The sequence below is a fragment of the Anguilla anguilla genome, chromosome 16, assembly GCF_013347855.1.
Source record: "Anguilla anguilla isolate fAngAng1 chromosome 16, fAngAng1.pri, whole genome shotgun sequence".
In the NCBI taxonomy this organism is placed as follows: Eukaryota; Metazoa; Chordata; class Actinopteri; order Anguilliformes; family Anguillidae; genus Anguilla; species Anguilla anguilla.
The window spans coordinates 7285417-7303778 of record NC_049216.1 but is presented as its reverse complement, the minus strand read 5'-3'; the positions used below and the strand labels follow the sequence as shown (position 1 = coordinate 7303778).

At 41.2% G+C, this 18362-nt stretch overlaps 12 non-coding genes across 12 annotated transcripts; all 12 read right to left on the bottom strand.

Moving 5' to 3' along the window:
- Positions 1–5344: 5344 nt before the first annotated feature.
- Positions 5345–5485, bottom strand: LOC118215868. The gene has a single exon (XR_004762914.1). It is a non-coding gene; the product is annotated as a U4 spliceosomal RNA (small nuclear RNA).
- Positions 5486–6205: 720 nt separating this feature from the next.
- On the bottom strand, positions 6206–6346 carry LOC118215872. The gene has a single exon (XR_004762918.1). It is a non-coding gene; the product is annotated as a U4 spliceosomal RNA (small nuclear RNA).
- A 967-nt stretch (positions 6347–7313) lies between these two features.
- On the bottom strand, positions 7314–7454 carry LOC118215858. Its single transcript, XR_004762905.1, has one exon. It is a non-coding gene; the product is annotated as a U4 spliceosomal RNA (small nuclear RNA).
- A 968-nt stretch (positions 7455–8422) lies between these two features.
- Positions 8423–8563, bottom strand: LOC118215867. The gene has a single exon (XR_004762913.1). It is a non-coding gene; the product is annotated as a U4 spliceosomal RNA (small nuclear RNA).
- Positions 8564–9526: 963 nt separating this feature from the next.
- On the bottom strand, positions 9527–9667 carry LOC118215866. Its single transcript, XR_004762912.1, has one exon. It is a non-coding gene; the product is annotated as a U4 spliceosomal RNA (small nuclear RNA).
- A 967-nt stretch (positions 9668–10634) lies between these two features.
- LOC118215864 lies at positions 10635–10775 on the bottom strand. Its single transcript, XR_004762911.1, has one exon. It is a non-coding gene; the product is annotated as a U4 spliceosomal RNA (small nuclear RNA).
- A 967-nt stretch (positions 10776–11742) lies between these two features.
- LOC118215863 lies at positions 11743–11883 on the bottom strand. The gene has a single exon (XR_004762910.1). It is a non-coding gene; the product is annotated as a U4 spliceosomal RNA (small nuclear RNA).
- A 967-nt stretch (positions 11884–12850) lies between these two features.
- On the bottom strand, positions 12851–12991 carry LOC118215856. The gene has a single exon (XR_004762903.1). It is a non-coding gene; the product is annotated as a U4 spliceosomal RNA (small nuclear RNA).
- A 1472-nt stretch (positions 12992–14463) lies between these two features.
- LOC118215869 lies at positions 14464–14604 on the bottom strand. The gene has a single exon (XR_004762915.1). It is a non-coding gene; the product is annotated as a U4 spliceosomal RNA (small nuclear RNA).
- A 1467-nt stretch (positions 14605–16071) lies between these two features.
- LOC118215862 lies at positions 16072–16212 on the bottom strand. The gene has a single exon (XR_004762909.1). It is a non-coding gene; the product is annotated as a U4 spliceosomal RNA (small nuclear RNA).
- A 707-nt stretch (positions 16213–16919) lies between these two features.
- On the bottom strand, positions 16920–17060 carry LOC118215874. The gene has a single exon (XR_004762920.1). It is a non-coding gene; the product is annotated as a U4 spliceosomal RNA (small nuclear RNA).
- Positions 17061–17786: 726 nt separating this feature from the next.
- On the bottom strand, positions 17787–17927 carry LOC118215871. Its single transcript, XR_004762917.1, has one exon. It is a non-coding gene; the product is annotated as a U4 spliceosomal RNA (small nuclear RNA).
- Between the last annotated feature and the right edge of the window lie 435 nt (positions 17928–18362).

The window sequence follows — 18362 nt, the reverse complement described above, 5'->3', positions numbered from 1 at the left end:
AGATAGAAACGTTTGTAAGCACTGTTGCTTTCATAGGCGCTTGAATCGCCTACAGCAGGGGTTCTCAAACTTTTTTTCACCAAGGACCCTTTCATGGGAGAACATTTTTCAAGGATCCCCTCACATATGTATCAAACAAATAAATTCATATTAGGCCTATTTCTCACACTGCTGTATAGGCTATTTTAAATGATTTTAATAAATGTATATGATATATTAACTTTTTTTTTTTTTTTTCCAAATCTATCAGAACTATGTAGCCTTGAATTTTTCACAGAGCCCCTGGCTACATTGATGTCCGTGGACCCCAATTTGAGAACCACTGGCCTACAGTACACATCTAGCATAGCTGGACGCAGCTATGCTAGATGTGTACTGCTGAAGCGTTTTTTAAATTGAATTCAACCAGTGTTAGAAGGAATCTCAATGTGAAGATTCAGTCATAACATTTTAATGAATGGAAAGACTCAAGAGGAGCACAGCTGGAGTCTTGAAGCTGCGCAACAGAGACTCAGTGAGAAGAATCTCCTTTGAATTAAGAAAGTGCGAGAACAGTCATTGACAACCTATTTTTTTTTCTTTTTTGCAACATCCTTTCCAAAAAAAAAGTTTCTGCCATTCAAAACCTACCACCTCCCTGTAATGTGTCTTTATTGTTTTTTTTTTTTACATTTTACATATTTAAAACATATTCCTTTAAAAAGTCAAAAGGAACAAAAAATACATTTAGATGTAGACATTCACTAAATTACAAGAACATAAGAAACACTCAAAAAAAGGAAACCTAACACGAACAACCATGCATATATATTTAACTAATAATCACAAGACAAAATTATTTTAAGAATATTTACAATAAATACTATTTTCTATAAAAATAAACAGAAATACGTATGCTCGGGATGGGGTGAAGAGCGGGTGCCCCTCCTAGGGGGGTGGACTATATGATTAGTTCTTTCCAGTGGTCCACCCCCCATTTCTCTCTCGCCAGGTCCTTGTTCTTACGAAAGTCCACCAAAACGTCGTCCTGGAGGAGGTTCTGTATCAGAACAGGGCTAAGTGCCTGCGGTACATGAAAACTCTTGTGGGGAGACACCTGTGAGCTGTCATCCAGGCAATGTCTTTCTGCTTGTTAGTAAGACACTCGTGTGTCACATTTGCCCAGATGGCTTGCGGATCCCGGGCTGGCCCTGACCTCGGGAGCGTGGCTATTTCTTTGGATGTTAAATGAGCCATACTGATTTTATAGCTCCACAAGGTCAGGCCAGCCCTGGGCAATCCCGTCCCGAAAGCAAAGTCCTTCAGGGCCAGATAGACATGGGGGGAGTCCCAGCTGTACGGTATGGTAAGGTCCAGCACACCCAGGCCCATTGCCCGTAGGAAGGGGGGTGGCATAGTACCTGGCAAAGGCACCAGAGGCCTTTCCCACCTTCCCAGCGTTCTGGACCAGGATGGCCAGACCTTGCACCATAATGATTTTGATTATGTCTGGGACCCCCCACCTCCCTGTAATGTCACAGAAGCCTACAGCCTGCTAAAAATGCTGGTGCAGTGCTCACATTTTGTTCCAGAATCCGCAACAACTTGGCATCCGAAAGCTTATCAGGACTATCACACCTGGTTGTGGGTGCCACAGCACCAGTCACAGATGATAAGCTGAAGACCCATGTAATGAAGCCACACCCCTGGCATGGTGTTCCGTGACCTCACAGCTTCATAGCCAAGTATACATCTGGCAAGAACAACCCAGCTGGCTACAGGAGAGAGGCCAAATAGAGCATTTCATCATCAGGCTAAGGAATGTGATAACATTACTGTTGACACCACAACTAGCTAATTCACTTTTTTTGCATATCCTGATTATTTCCCACCATTCTATTGGTGAACTGTGCCATTCCCATGGTTTCTTCCATTCTTCCAATCTACGTACATATGCTGCTCTGATTGCTGCGTTCTGCCGTAGTGAAATGTTTCATTTCTGTAATCCCTTTCCTGTGTGCACTGGAGAAGAAGACTATCTGTGAAGTAGAGGTGGTAAGTCCAGAGGTTAGAAAGTATAAGTCCTGCCATGTGTTTCTTCCTCCCATGAACTATTTAGTACTACCTCTTGGGGGTAGGGACTAACTTCCCTTGCTTTGATTTGGATTGCTTCATGACATCAAGTGACATCATGAGTATGTCACAGTTAGCCTAGCATTCTACATAAGCATGTTTTATGTCACCCTTTATAATGTTTAGCCATTAGCCAGGTGACATTGTTGGGTGGCATAATATGCTGAATAAGAAAGTGTTATGTCACCCTTTATGAAGCATGACATTTGCTTATGTAGGATCTATGAAGCCATTATATCAAGTTTATGAAGCCATTATATATGCTGTATAAATCCTTTATTAAACTCTGTGTAGACCTACCCCTCCTGCCCCCTAGTGGTATGGGCACCTGTGCCCATAGAATGGTAATCTGCAATTTATTTTAAAAAATGGGCCAAAAACACACCTCAAATTCAAGGTCAGCACCTGCAACTGATTCCTTTCTGGCTAACAACACCGTTCCCTTATCAGTGCTCATGGCAATAAATGACAGTAAAATAAAAGAAGCCTCTCCATCCCCTAATCACTTACACAGGAACCCACATCATAAAACTTTTTTTGTACTTATTACGGTTACTCGGTCATGTTTATTTTTCCATGGAAATAAATGTCATATTTTTCAGTGAAAAAGCGAGTTTAGTGTTCTCCTTATTTCTTATTCCTCATCAATGCTGTACGTCACCCATCCAACAGCTTTTCAGCAAGATCTACCAAGTTTGGCTAATAGTTCACCTAATTGCTTGTGCTTTTCGTGCAAATAATGCAGTTTTTTTTAAAGATGTGTACGATTTCACATCTGATAATTCCCTATTGATTAACACTTTTGCAATGTGAACAATACACTTGCAGATTTGAGTTACAATCAGTCGCTGCTGCTGCCATAGGTACAGACCATCTCTCTCTCTTTTGCAGAGCGTCTAACAGACAAATTCCCTGGCAATAGGTGGGGGACCTTCACAGCAGTAACGTTAGCAACAGCAAAGCATGCTCAGCCTGAACTCATTTTAGTTTTCAGTTATGATTCCTGCCAGCTAACCCACGTATTTCAGCCTGTCAGGCTGGGTGGAACTGGTTGGCTTACCTGATGTTTTACCTGCTCTAACCACACTGGTAGCTGCCTGAAAAACCTGGGCTGGTCCTGCAAGATCCTTCTGGTGACAATGTACAGTCTTAGGTTCTCATTTGACACTTGTGCTTTTGGGACCGGGAGTAACTAATATGACCTCTGACTAAGTGTCTTTGTTTTAAAGCCTTTCCCCAAATTTGGTCTATCTCCAGTGTATAGTCTTCATCTGGTGTGCTGTGTATCAACCTGCGTTTATTTGTTTTAGTCTGTTGAGGTGCTGATTGTGTTTGTGCTTCTGGTTGTGCTTGTGCTGGTTGTGGTCTAGCTAATGTACATTGGGTTCTGGGGGCAGATGTGGGTTTTCGGGAGTTTGGCTGTTGGAAGTGTATGCTTGTGACTGTAGTGCCTCTGGCTGTAGTAACTGTTTTTTCTGGCTCTAGTAATTGTGTTTCCGGATGTGACGCTTGTTGTTCTGATAGCGGTGCTGTTGTGCCGTTGGTGGTCCTTTTCCTCTCTACATCTGCCTCCCTTTTTCGTTTCCTTGTAATGTCAGGAGATAAGGTGTCTGCTGTGTCATCATCATCTGGACACAGAGTGGGGAGGTGTGCTGTCTGATACCGCTTCTCATCTTCATTTTTAACATTTGTGGGTCTGTTGGTCCTGGATGCAAGGTTCAGTTTATTATTAATACTGTTCGATGAAACGCATGTTCCTGAGTTCCCACAATGAAGCAAGCTATCATCTGAATCTGAGGTTGTGTCAGTCTCTGTCTTTGGTTCCTTTGCCTCTTAGTGGGAGGGGTTTTAGGAGTGTTTGGTCATTGGCAGTGGGGCCTGCTAGGGTACTACAGTCTCTTCTGCAGTAGACTGTCATGGGAGTGGAACTGGGTCTATTTTGGTATGTGCACCTGTGTCAGCTGTACTCTGCAGTGATTGGTCTCTTTCTGGTGCTCATTGTTGTCCAGACCTTGTGTGTCTGCAGGCTCATTCCAATCACTTATTTTCAATAGTTGCAGTGGAGGACACAAGGAAGTGAAGTGAGGCAGAGATGTGAGGACCAAGGAATGGAGGCAATATGTATTAAGCAAATGGAACATCCTTGTCCAGTCAAGTGTCAGTTTTAAGCCATGTCAATTACAGATGTGGAGAGGTGGTTCCACAGGTCAATTATACATCACACCTTCCATTAGAATACATGTTCCACAAGGGTTGCACTTGTGTGTGCTCACTGAAGGATGCTCCAGGTACCACCTCGCTCCTCTAAGGAGCATTTAATGGACCGGTATATTTTAGATGCTAGCTCATGTGAATTGTGTGTAATACACAGTACAGTTGCATTTTATGTACATTTAATGGACTCAAATGTCCTTAAAGATGGCGACCAAACTCAATTTCTGGGTCAGGTGAGGACTGAGTAGATGAGGACGGATAAAATAAGCGATTATAATGAGCCCTCTGAGTGTGTAGTGTGTTTGTCGGCGAACCGAGGCGGGGCAGTCCTTGTTGATATTTCCCTGCTTACCACAAGGATGCACCTTGTGTTCTTCTGTGCATTGGTTAGTGTTGTGGTCACCTACACAGTTTTCACCACATCGCCACCGTGCATGCTGCTGCTAAGTGTCCTACCATTTTGTTTATTTTTGCATGCCTGCCAAAATGCCATCTTGGAGGAGGTTCTGAATCCTTCTCCGGGTTGAGATCAGGTCCACTGATGTTCCTCACCTCCCACAGGACCTGCTTTATGGTGTTGACTATCCTCCACTGACGCTGGGGCTCGGTGGTTGTACAGTCTTCACAGGGGCTGTAAAATACAAACTCCCTGTCCTGCACTAGAGGACTCCAGAGGAGGAAACAGGAAAATATGGGATTAAGAGACAGTAATGCATGAATATTTCCAAAATGGTAAGTTTTAAAAGTAACCAAATATATTACGATGTGTTTTCTATTTTTAAACATATTTAATTGTATTTCAATTAAAGATGAATGAGTTTTTACAAAGCAGGACACAAAAGGCATTTTTTGGTAATGCAGAACATGCAGTATTGGGCTCAGCATCACCCCCAAGTGTTACAGACAAGAAACGGTCACTTGTGAGGGTTCCGACTGGGTGTGCTCCAACCCAACAACTATTTATAAAATAAAGCAATTCCCTTACAATGTGTTTTCTATATTTAAACCAAATAATCAGTCCCATATGAGACTGTCAAAAATTGCCAAACCCGCTAATATTTCAAGCAGATTTGGCGGGGTATTGGGTTAAGTTTTCAACCAGCAATAATCACGCCTCGGATGTACCTCATGGGCTACGATACTGCCACTGCGCAAAGATAAGTTTGCCCAACCCGCAAGTGAAAGGCGCAGCCGAACACATACACTTTACCAACATGGTACGTTTGGGCAAAAGATCACACATTTCCATTTGAGTTGTGACAAAATACTTTAGCTGTATGCTGTTTTACGTAATTGATTTCAGGTTAATGAAACATTTTAATCAGAAGTTGAATGAGTTTTTACAAAGCAGGACACAACGGGCATGTTGGGTAATGCAAAGCATGCAGTACTGGGACTCAGCATCGCCCCAAAGTGTTACAGACAAGAAACAGTCACTTGTGAGGGTTCCGACTGTGTGTGGAACCTTAAGGAGTTGCCAGTCCCATTTTATACAAAAGTCAATCCCCATGTACTACAGGCATTTTTCATTTGAGTTGTGAACATTTCAGGTTAATGAAACATTTCGATAAAAAGTTCAATGAGTTTTTACAAAGCAGGACACAAAGGGCATTTTTTGGTAATGCAGAACATGCAGGATTGGGCTCAGCACCGCCCCCAAGTGTTACAGACAAGAAACGGTCACTTGTGAGGGTTCCGACTGTGTGGGGAACCTGAAGAAGTTGCCAGTCCCATTTTATATATACATACATACCATCTACACATGTCGTTTCCCTTGAAAAATGATATGCAAAACACTTGCAATACCCAACCCAACAACTATTATTTTATAAAGCAATTCCCTTACAATGTGTATTCTATATTTAAACCAAATAATCAGTCCCATACGAGACTGTCAAAAATTGCCAAACCCGCTAATATTTCAAGCAGATTTGGCGGGGTATTGGGTTAAGTTTTCAACCAGCAATAATCACGCCTCGGATGTACCTCATGGGCTACGATACTGCCACTGCGCAAAGATAAATTTGCCCAACCCGCAAGTGAAAGGCGCAGCCGAACACATACACTTTACCAACATGGTACGTTTGGGCAAAAAATCACACATTTCCATTTGAGTTGGGACAAAATACTTTAGCTGTATGCTGTTTTACGTAATTGATTTCAGGTTAATGAAACATCTTAATCAGAAGTTGAATGAGTATTTTCAAATTAGGACACAACGGGCATGTTGGGTAATGCAAAGCATGCAGTACTGGGACTCAGCATCGCCCCAAAGTGTTACAGACAAGAAACGGTCACTTGTGAGGGTTCCGACAGTGACAGTTGTGTGTGGAACCTCAAGGGCACGCCAGTCCCATTTTATACAAAAGTCAATCCCCATGTACTACAGGCATTTTTCATTTGAGTTGTGAACATTTCAGGTTAATGAAACATTTCAATAAAAAGTTCAATGAGTTTTTACAAAGCAGGACACAAAGGGCATTTTTTGGGAATGCAGAACATGCAGTATTGGGCTCAGCACCGCCCCCAAGTGTTACAGACAAGAAACGGTCACTTGTGAGGGTTCCGACTGTGTGTGGAACCTTAAGGAGTTGCCAGTCCCATTTTATACAAAAGTCAATCCCCATGTACTACAGGCATTTTTCATTTGAGTTGTGAACATTTCAGGTTAATGAAACATTTCAATAAAAAGTTCAATGAGTTTTTACAAAGCAGGACACAAATGGCATTTTTGGTAATGCAGAACATGCAGTATCGGGCTCAGCACCGCCCCCAAGTGTTACAGACAAGAAACGGTCACTTGTGAGGGTTCCGACTGTGTGTAGAACCTTAAGAAGTTGCCAGTCCCATTTTATACATACCATCTACACATGTCGTTTCCCTTGAAAAATGATATGCAAAACACTTACAATACCCAACCCAACAACTATTATTTTATAAAGCAATTCCCTTACAATGTGTATTCTATATTTTAACCAAATAATCAGTCCCATATGAGACTGTCAAAAATTGCCAAACCCGCTAATATTTCAAGCAGATTTGGCGGGGTATTGGGTTAAGTTTTCAACCAGCAATAATCACGCCTCGGATGTACCTCATGGGCTACGATACTGCCACTGCACAAAGATAAGTTTGCCCAACCCGCAAGTGAAAGGCGCAGCCGAACACATACACTTTACCAACATGGTACGTTTGGGCAAAAAATCACACATTTCCATTTGAGTTGGGACAAAATACTTTAGCTGTATGCTGTTTTACGTAATTGATTTCAGGTTAATGAAACATCTTAATCAGAAGTTGAATGAGTATTTTCAAATTAGGACACAACGGGCATGTTGGGTAATGCAAAGCATGCAGTACTGGGACTCAGCATCGCCCCAAAGTGTTACAGACAAGAAACGGTCACTTGTGAGGGTTCCGACAGTGACAGTTGTGTGTGGAACCTCAAGGGCACGCCAGTCCCATTTTATACAAAAGTCAATCCCCATGTACTACAGGCATTTTTCATTTGAGTTGTGAACATTTCAGGTTAATGAAACATTTCAATAAAAAGTTCAATGAGTTTTTACAAAGCAGGACACAAAGGGCATTTTTTGGGAATGCAGAACATGCAGTATTGGGCTCAGCACCGCCCCCAAGTGTTACAGACAAGAAACGGTCACTTGTGAGGGTTCCGACTGTGTGTGGAACCTTAAGGAGTTGCCAGTCCCATTTTATACAAAAGTCAATCCCCATGTACTACAGGCATTTTTCATTTGAGTTGTGAACATTTCAGGTTAATGAAACATTTCAATAAAAAGTTCAATGAGTTTTTACAAAGCAGGACACAAAGGGCATTTTTTGGTAATGCAGAACATGCAGTATCGGGCTCAGCACCGCCCCCAAGTGTTACAGACAAGAAACGGTCACTTGTGAGGGTTCCGACTGTGTGTAGAACCTTAAGAAGTTGCCAGTCCCATTTTATACATACCATCTACACATGTCGTTTCCCTTGAAAAATGATATGCAAAACACTTACAATACCCAACCCAACAACTATTATTTTATAAAGCAATTCCCTTACAATGTGTATTCTATATTTTAACCAAATAATCAGTCCCATATGAGACTGTCAAAAATTGCCAAACCCGCTAATATTTCAAGCAGATTTGGCGGGGTATTGGGTTAAGTTTTCAACCAGCAATAATCACGCCTCGGATGTACCTCATGGGCTACGATACTGCCACTGCGCAAAGATAAGTTTGCCCAACCCGCATGTGAAAGGCGCAGCCGAACACATACACTTTACCAACATGGTACGTTTGGGCAAAAAATCACACATTTCCATTTGAGTTGTGACAAAATACTTTAGCTGTATGCTGTTTCACGTAATTGATTTCAGGTTAATGAAACATTTTAATCAGAAGTTGAATGAGTTTTTACAAAGCAGGACACAACGGGCATGTTGGGTAATGCAAAGCATGCAGTACTGGGACTCAGCATCGCCCCAAAGTGTTACAGACAAGAAACGGTCACTTGTGAGGGTTCCGACTGTGTGTGGAACCTTAAGGAGTTGCCAGTCCCATTTTATACAAAAGTCAATCCCCATGTACTACAGGCATTTTTCATTTGAGTTGTGAACATTTCAGGTTAATGAAACATTTCAATAAAAAGTTCAATGAGTTTTTACAAAGCAGGACACAAAGGGCATTTTTTGGTAATGCAGAACATGCAGTATTGGGCTCAGCACCGCCCCCAAGTTTTACAGACAAGAAACGGTCACTTGTGAGGGTTCCGACTGTGTGTGGAACCTTAAGGAGTTGCCAGTCCCATTTTATACAAAAGTCAATCCCCATGTACTACAGGCATTTTTCATTTGAGTTGTGAACATTTCAGGTTAATGAAACATTTCAATAAAAAGTTCAATGAGTTTTTACAAAGCAGGACACAAAGGGCATTTTTTGGTAATGCAGAACATGCAGTATCGGGCTCAGCACCGCCCCCAAGTGTTACAGACAAGAAACGGTCACTTGTGAGGGTTCCGACTGTGTGTGGAACCTTAAGAAGTTGCCAGTCCCATTTTATACATACATACCATCTACACATGTCGTTTCCCTTGAAAAATGATATGCAAAACACTTGCAATACCCAACCCAACAACTATTATTTTATAAAGCAATTCCCTTACAATGTGTATTCTGTATTTTAACCAAATAATCAGTCCCATATGAGACTGTCAAAAATTGCCAAACCCGCTAATATTTCAAGCAGATTTGGCGGGGTATTGGGTTAAGTTTTCAACCAGCAATAATCACGCCTCGGATGTACCTCATGGGCTACGATACTGCCACTGCGCAAAGATAAGTTTGCCCAACCCGCAAGTGAAAGGCGCAGCCGAACACATCAACTTTACCAACATGGTACGTTTGGGCAAAAAATCACACATTTCCATTTGAGTTGTGACAAAATATTTTAGCTGTATGCTGTTTTACGTAATTGATTTCAGGTTAATGAAACATTTTAATCAGAAGTTGAATGAGTTTTTACAAAGCAGGACACAACGGGCATGTTGGGTAATGCAAAGCATGCAGTACTGGGACTCAGCATCGCCCCAAAGTGTTACAGACAAGAAACAGTCACTTGTGAGGGTTCCGACTGTGTGTGGAACCTTAAGGAGTTGCCAGTCCCATTTTATACAAAAGTCAATCCCCATGTACTACAGGCATTTTTCATTTGAGTTGTGAACATTTCAGGTTAATGAAACATTTCAATAAAAAGTTCAATGAGTTTTTACAAAGCAGGACACAAAGGGCATTTTTTGGTAATGCAGAACATGCAGTATCGGTCTCAGCACCGCCCCCAAGTGCTACAGACAAGAAACGGTCACTTGTGAGGGTTCCGACTGTGTGTGGAACCTTAAGGAGTTGCCAGTCCCATTTTATACAAAAGTCAATCCCCATGTACTACAGGCATTTTTCATTTGAGTTGTGAACATTTCAGGTTAATGAAACATTTCAATAAAAAGTTCAATGAGTTTTTACAAAGCAGGACACAAAGGGCATTTTTTGGTAATGCAGAACATGCAGTATTGGGCTCAGCACCGCCCCCAAGTGTTACAGACAAGAAACGGTCACTTGTGAGGGTTCCGACTGTGTGTGGAACCTTAAGAAGTTGCCAGTCCCATTTTATACATACATACATACCATCTACACATGTCGTTCCCCTTGAAAAATGATATGCAAAACACTTACAATACCCAACCCAACAACTATTATTTTATAAAGCAATTCCCTTACAATGTGTATTCTATATTTAAACCAAATAATCAGTCCCATATGAGACTGTCAAAAATTGCCAAACCCGCTAATATTTCAAGCAGATTTGGCGGGGTATTGGGTTAAGTTTTCAACCAGCAATAATCACGCCTCGGATGTACCTCATGGGCTACGATACTGCCACTGCGCAAAGATAAGTTTGCCCAACCCGCAAGTGAAAGGCGCAGCCGAACACATACACTTTACCAACATGGTACGTTTGGGCAAAAAATCACACATTTCCATTTGAGTTGTGACAAAATACTTTAGCTGTATGCTGTTTCACGTAATTGATTTCAGGTTAATGAAACATTTTAATCAGAAGTTGAATGAGTTTTTACAAAGCAGGACACAACGGGCATGTTGGGTAATGCAAAGCATGCAGTACTGGGACTCAGCATCGCCCCAAAGTGTTACAGACAAGAAACGGTCACTTGTGAGGGTTCCGACTGTGTGTGGAACCTTAAGGAGTTGCCAGTCCCATTTTATACAAAAGTCAATCCCCATGTACTACAGGCATTTTTCATTTGAGTTGTGAACATTTCAGGTTAATGAAACATTTCAATAAAAAGTTCAATGAGTTTTTACAAAGCAGGACACAAAGGGCATTTTTTGGTAATGCAGAACATGCAGTATTGGGCTCAGCACCGCCCCCAAGTTTTACAGACAAGAAACGGTCACTTGTGAGGGTTCCGACTGTGTGTGGAACCTTAAGGAGTTGCCAGTCCCATTTTATACAAAAGTCAATCCCCATGTACTACAGGCATTTTTCATTTGAGTTGTGAACATTTCAGGTTAATGAAACATTTCAATAAAAAGTTCAATGAGTTTTTACAAAGCAGGACACAAAGGGCATTTTTTGGTAATGCAGAACATGCAGTATCGGGCTCAGCACCGCCCCCAAGTGTTACAGACAAGAAACGGTCACTTGTGAGGGTTCCGACTGTGTGTGGAACCTTAAGAAGTTGCCAGTCCCATTTTATACATACATACATACCATCTACACATGTCGTTTCCCTTGAAAAACGATATGCAAAACACTTACAATACCCAACCCAACAACTATTATTTCATAAAGCAATTCCCTTACAATGTGTATTCTATATTTTAACCAAATAATCAGTCCCATATGAGACTGTCAAAAATTGCCAAACCCGCTAATATTTCAAGCAGATTTGGCGGGGTATTGGGTTAAGTTTTCAACCAGCAATAATCACGCCTCGGATGTACCTCATGGGCTACGATACTGCCACTGCGCAAAGATAAGTTTGCCTAACACGCAAGTGAAAGGCGCAGCCGAACACATCAACTTTACCAACATGGTACGTTTGGGCAAAAAATCACACATTTCCATTTGAGTTGTGACAAAATACTTTAGCTGTATGCTGTTTTACGTAATTGATTTCAGGTTAATGAAACATTTTAATCAGAAGTTGAATGAGTTTTTACAAAGCAGGACACAACGGGCATGTTGGGTAATGCAAAGCATGCAGTACTGGGACTCAGCATCGCCCCAAAGTGTTACAGACAAGAAACAGTCACTTGTGAGGGTTCCGACTGTGTGTGGAACCTTAAGGAGTTGCCAGTCCCATTTTATACAAAAGTCAATCCCCATGTACTACAGGCATTTTTCATTTGAGTTGTGAACATTTCAGGTTAATGAAACATTTCAATAAAAAGTTCAATAAGTATTTACAAAGCAGGACACAAAGGGCATTTTTTGGTAATGCAGAACATGCAGTATCGGTCTAAGCACCGCCCCCAAGTGCTACAGACAAGAAACGGTCACTTGTGAGGGTTCCGACTGTGTGTGGAACCTTAAGGAGTTGCCAGTCCCATTTTATACAAAAGTCAATCCCCATGTACTACAGGCATTTTTCATTTGAGTTGTGAACATTTCAGGTTAATGAAACATTTCAATAAAAAGTTGAATGAGTTTTTACAAAGCAGGACACAAAGGGCATTTTTTGGTAATGCAGAACATGCAGTATTGGGCTCAGCACCGCCCCCAAGTGTTACAGACAAGAAACGGTCACTTGTGAGGGTTCCGACTGTGTGTGGAACCTTAAGAAGTTGCCAGTCCCATTTTATACATACATACATACCATCTACACATGTCGTTTCTCTTGAAAAATGATATTCAAAACACTTGCAATACCCAACCCAACAACTATTATTTTATAAAGCAATTCCCTTACAATGTGTATTCTATATTTAAACCAAATAATCAGTCTCATATGAGACTGTCAAAAATTGCCAAACCCGCTAATATTTCAAGCAGATTTGGCGGGGTATTGGGTTAAGTTTTCAACCAGCAATAATCACGCCTCGGATGTACCTCATGGGCTACGATACTGCCACTGCGCAAAGATAAGTTTGCCCAACCCGCAAGTGAAAGGCGCAGCCGAACACATACACTTTACCAACATGGTACGTTTGGGCAAAAAATCACACATTTCCATTTGAGTTGGGACAAAATACTTTAGCTGTATGCTGTTTTACGTAATTGATTTCAGGTTAATGAAACATTTTAATCAGAAGTTGAATGAGTTTTTACAAAGCAGGACACAACGGGCATGTTGGGTAATGCAAAGCATGCAGTACTGGGACTCAGCATCGCCCCAAAGTGTTACAGACAAGAAACGGTCACTTGTGAGGGTTCCGACAGTGACAGTTGTGTGTGGAACCTCAAGGGCACGCCAGTCCCATTTTATACAAAAGTCAATCCCCATGTACTACAGGCATTTTTCATTTGAGTTGTGAACATTTCAGGTTAATGAAACATTTCAATAAAAAGTTCAATGAGTTTTTACAAAGCAGGACACAAAGGGCATTTTTTGGTAATGCAGAACATGCAGTACTGGGACTCAGCATCGCCCCAAAGTGTTACAGACAAGAAACGGTCACTTGTGAGGGTTCCGACAGTGACAGTTGTGTGTGGAACCTCAAGGGCACGCCAGTCCCATTTTATACAAAAGTCAATCCCCATGTACTACAGGCATTTTTCATTTGAGTTGTGAACATTTCAGGTTAATGAAACATTTCAATAAAAAGTTCAATGAGTTTTTACAAAGCAGGACACAAAGGGCATTTTTTGGTAATGCAGAACATGCAGTATTGGGCTCAGCACCGCCCCCAAGTGTTACAGACAAGAAACGGTCACTTGTGAGGGTTCCGACTGTGTGTGGAACCTTAAGGAGTTGCCAGTCCCATTTTATACAAAAGTCAATCCCCATGTACTACAGGCATTTTTCATTTGAGTTGTGAACATTTCAGGTTAATGAAACATTTCAATAAAAAGTTCAATGAGTTTTTACAAAGCAGGACACAAAGGGCATTTTTTGGTAATGCAGAACATGCAGTATTGGGCTCAGCACCGCCCCCAAGTTTTACAGACAAGAAACGGTCACTTGTGAGGGTTCCGACTGTGTGTGGAACCTTAAGGAGTTGCCAGTCCCATTTTATACAAAAGTCAATCCCCATGTACTACAGGCATTTTTCATTTGAGTTGTGAACATTTCAGGTTAATGAAACATTTCAATAAAAAGTTCAATGAGTTTTTACAAAGCAGGACACAAAGGGCATTTTTTGGTAATGCAGAACATGCAGTATCGGGCTCAGCACCGCCCCCAAGTGTTACAGACAAGAAACGGTCACTTGTGAGGGTTCCGACTGTGTGTGGAACCTTAAGAAGTTGCCAGTCCCATTTTATACATACCATCTACACATGTCGTTTCCCTTGAAAAATGATATGCAAAACACTTACAATACCCAACCCAACAACTATTATTTTATAAAGCAATTCCCTTACAATGTGTATTCTATATTTAAACCAAATAATCAGTCCCATATGAGACTATCAAAAATTGCCAAACCCGCTAATATTTCAAGCAGATTTGGCGGGGTATTGGGTTAAGTTTTCAACCAGCAATAATCACGCCTCGGATGTACCTCATGGGCTACGATACTGCCACTGCGCAAAGATAAGTTTGCCCAACCCGCAAGTGAAAGGCGCAGCCGAACACATACACTTTACCAACATGGTACGTTTGGGCAAAAAATCACACATTTCCATTTGAGTTGTGACAAAATACTTTAGCTGTATGCTGTTTCACGTAATTGATTTCAGGTTAATGAAACATTTTAATCAGAAGTTGAATGAGTTTTTACAAAGCAGGACACAACGGGCATGTTGGGTAATGCAAAGCATGCAGTACTGGGACTCAGCATCGCCCCCAAGTGTTACAGACAAGAAACGGTCACTTGTGAGGGTTCCGACTGTGTGTGGAACCTTAAGGAGTTGCCAGTCCCATTTTATACAAAAGTCAATCCCCATGTACTACAGGCATTTTTCATTTGAGTTGTGAACATTTCAGGTTAATGAAACATTTCAATAAAAAGTTCAATGAGTTTTTACAAAGCAGGACACAAAGGGCATTTTTTGGTAATGCAGAACATGCAGTACTGGGACTCAGCATCGCCCCAAAGTGTTACAGACAAGAAACGGTCACTTGTGAGGGTTCCGACAGTGACAGTTGTGTGTGGAACCTCAAGGGCACGCCAGTCCCATTTTATACAAAAGTCAATCCCCATGTACTACAGGCATTTTTCATTTGAGTTGTGAACATTTCAGGTTAATGAAACATTTCAATAAAAAGTTCAATGAGTTTTTACAAAGCAGGACACAAAGGGCATTTTTTGGTAATGCAGAACATGCAGTATTGGGCTCAGCACCGCCCCCAAGTGTTACAGACAAGAAACGGTCACTTGTGAGGGTTCCGACTGTGTGTGGAACCTTAAGGAGTTGCCAGTCCCATTTTATACAAAAGTCAATCCCCATGTACTACAGGCATTTTTCATTTGAGTTGTGAACATTTCAGGTTAATGAAACATTTCAATAAAAAGTTCAATGAGTTTTTACAAAGCAGGACACAAAGGGCATTTTTTGGTAATGCAGAACATGCAGTATTGGGCTCAGCACCGCCCCCAAGTTTTACAGACAAGAAACGGTCACTTGTGAGGGTTCCGACTGTGTGTGGAACCTTAAGGAGTTGCCAGTCCCATTTTATACAAAAGTCAATCCCCATGTACTACAGGCATTTTTCATTTGAGTTGTGAACATTTCAGGTTAATGAAACATTTCAATAAAAAGTTCAATGAGTTTTTACAAAGCAGGACACAAAGGGCATTTTTTGGTAATGCAGAACATGCAGTATCGGGCTCAGCACCGCCCCCAAGTGTTACAGACAAGAAACGGTCACTTGTGAGGGTTCCGACTGTGTGTGGAACCTTAAGAAGTTGCCAGTCCCATTTTATACATACATACCATCTACACATGTCGTTTCCCTTGAAAAATGATATGCAAAACACTTGCAATACCCAACCCAACAACTATTATTTTATAAAGCAATTCCCTTACAATGTGTATTCTATATTTTAACCAAATAATCAGTCCCATATGAGACTGTCAAAAATTGCCAAACCCGCTAATATTTCAAGCAGATTTGGCGGGGTATTGGGTTAAGTTTTCAACCAGCAATAATCACGCCTCGGATGTACCTCATGGGCTACGATACTGCCACTGCGCAAAGATAAGTTTGCCCAACCCGCAAGTGAAAGGCGCAGCCGAACACATCAACTTTACCAACATGGTACGTTTGGGCAAAAAATCACACATTTCCATTTGAGTTGTGACAAAATATTTTAGCTGTATGCTGTTTTACGTAATTGATTTCAGGTTAATTAAACATTTTAATCAGAAGTTGAATGAGTTTTTACAAAGCAGGACACAACGGGCATTTTTTGGTAATGCAGAACATGCAGTATTGGGCTCAGCACCGCCCCCAAGTGTTACAGACAAGAAACGGTCACTTGTGAGGGTTCCGACTGTGTGTGGAACCTTAAGGAGTTGCCAGTCCCATTTTATACAAAAGTCAATCCCCATGTACTACAGGCATTTTTCATTTGAGTTGTGAACATTTCAGGTTAATGAAACATTTCAATAAAAAGTTCAATGAGTTTTTACAAAGCAGGACACAAAGGGCATTTTTTGGTAATGCAGAACATGCAGTATCGGGCTCAGCACCGCCCCCAAGTGTTACAGACAAGAAACGGTCACTTGTGAGGGTTCCGACTGTGTGTGGAACCTTAAGAAGTTGCCAGTCCCATTTTAAACATACCATCTACACATTTCGTTTCCCTTGAAAAATGATATGCAAAACACTTACAATACCCAACAACTATTATTTTATAAAGCAATTCCCTTACAATGTGTATTCTATATTTAAACCAAATAATCAGTCCCATATGAGACTGTCAAAAATTGCCAAACCCGCTAATATTTCAAGCAGATTTGGCAGGGTATTGGGTTAAGTTTTCAACCAGCAATAATCACGCCTCGGATGTACCTCATGGGCTACGATACTGCCACTGCGCAAAGATAAGTTTGCCCAACCCGCAAGTGAAAGGCACAGCCGAACACATACACTTTACCAACATGGTACGTTTGGGCAAAAAATCACACATTTCCATTTGAGTTGTGACAAAATACTTTAGCTGTATGCTGTTTCACGTAATTAATTTCAGGTTAATGAAACATTTTAATCAGAAGTTGAATGAGTTTTTACAAAGCAGGACACAACGGGCATGTTGGGTAATGCAAAGCATGCAGTACTGAGACTCAGCATCGCCCCAAAGTGTTACAGGCAAGAAACGTTCACTTGTGAGGGTTCCGACTGTGTGTGGAACCTTAAGGAGTTGCCAGTCCCATTTTATACAAAAGTCAATCCCCATGTACTACAGGCATTTTTCATTTGAGTTGTGAACATTTCAGGTTAATGAAACATTTCAATAAAAAGTTCAATGAGTTTTTACAAAGCAGGACACAAAGGGCATTTTTTGGTAATGCAGAACATGCAGTATTGGGCTCAGCACCGCCCCCAAGTGTTACAGACAAGAAACGGTCACTTGTGAGGGTTCCGACTGTGTGTGGAACCTTAAGGAGTTGCCAGTCCCATTTTATACATACATACATACATACCATCTACACATGTCGTTTCCCTTGGAAAAATGATATGCAAAACACTTGCAATACCCAACCCAACAACTATTTATAAAATAAAGCAATTCCCTTACAATGTGTATTCTATATTTAAACCAAATAATCAGTCCCATATGAGACTGTCAAAAATTGCCAAACCTGCTAATATTTCAAGCAGATTTGGCAGGGTATTGGGTTAAGTTTTCAACCAGCAATAATCACGCCTCGGATGTACCTCATGGGCTACGATACTGCCACTGCACAAAGATAAGTTTGCCCAACCCGCAAGTGAAAGGCGCAGCCGAACACATACACTTTACCAACATGGTACGTTTGGGCAAAAAATCACACATTTCCATTTGAGTTGTGACAAAATACTTTAGCTGTATGCTGTTTTACGTAATTGATTTCAGGTTAATGAAACATTTTAATCAGAAGTTGAATGAGTTTTTACAAAGCAGGACACAACGGGCATGTTGGGTAATGCAAAGCATGCAGTACTGGGACTCAGCATCGCCCCAAAGTGTTACAGGCAAGAAACGTTCACTTGTGAGGGTTCCGACTGTGTGTGGAACCTTAAGGAGTTGCCAGTCCCATTTTATACAAAAGTCAATCCCCATGTACTACAGGCATTTTTCATTTGAGTTGTGAACATTTCAGGTTAATGAAACATTTCAATAAAAAGTTCAATGAGTTTTTACAAA